Source organism: Octopus bimaculoides, chromosome 8 (assembly GCF_001194135.2).
Source record: "Octopus bimaculoides isolate UCB-OBI-ISO-001 chromosome 8, ASM119413v2, whole genome shotgun sequence".
NCBI lineage: Eukaryota > Metazoa > Mollusca > Cephalopoda > Octopoda > Octopodidae > Octopus > Octopus bimaculoides.
In genome coordinates this window covers 22,032,155-22,032,922 of record NC_068988.1, presented here as the reverse complement: position 1 = coordinate 22,032,922, position 768 = coordinate 22,032,155, and positions in this window count along the sequence as shown.

Below are 768 nucleotides of genomic sequence, written 5' to 3'. Positions count from 1 at the left end.
TATATATATATATATATATATATATATACGTGCAAGCTTACATATACACACTCAAGCATATATATGTACAGTGTCATAAATCCATATGCATATTCCTGCATACGTAGTATGTGTGTCTTTTTTTATGGATGGTCCCGCCTGTCTGTCTGCTTGTCATATACTAATAATTAGTGTCAGGATATCCAACGAATGTTAATTTAATGCGTGTGTACATATGAGTAAACAAAATGTGTATATGCTTGTATGCATTATACACACACACACACACACACACACACACACACACACACACACACACATATATATATATATATATATGACACACGCGCGCACAATTATTTCTGTATGAAGCGCACATGTATTTCTGAATGAGAGCAGGAGAGAGAAAGTACGAGAGAGTGTATATCGATAAATATCTTGTGATGTCCGTTGTGATGAAAGAGACAGTTCTGGAACCAAAATATTTTATACGCATGTAAATCTTGCAAGGTATTAAAAAACATTATATATAGATTGTCATAGATATATCACGTCACTAAGTTGACCATTAAACCGTCTTTCAGTAATAGTAAACACTATTCGCGTGAAGATAAGCAGGATGTTGTCAATCAGCGATCAGTATAGAGACAACTAGCTACACCTATTCATCATCTGAACTATACATAAATACATCCATACATACATATATAACATACATATGTACACACACACACACACACACACACACACACATATATATATATATATATATATATATATATATATATA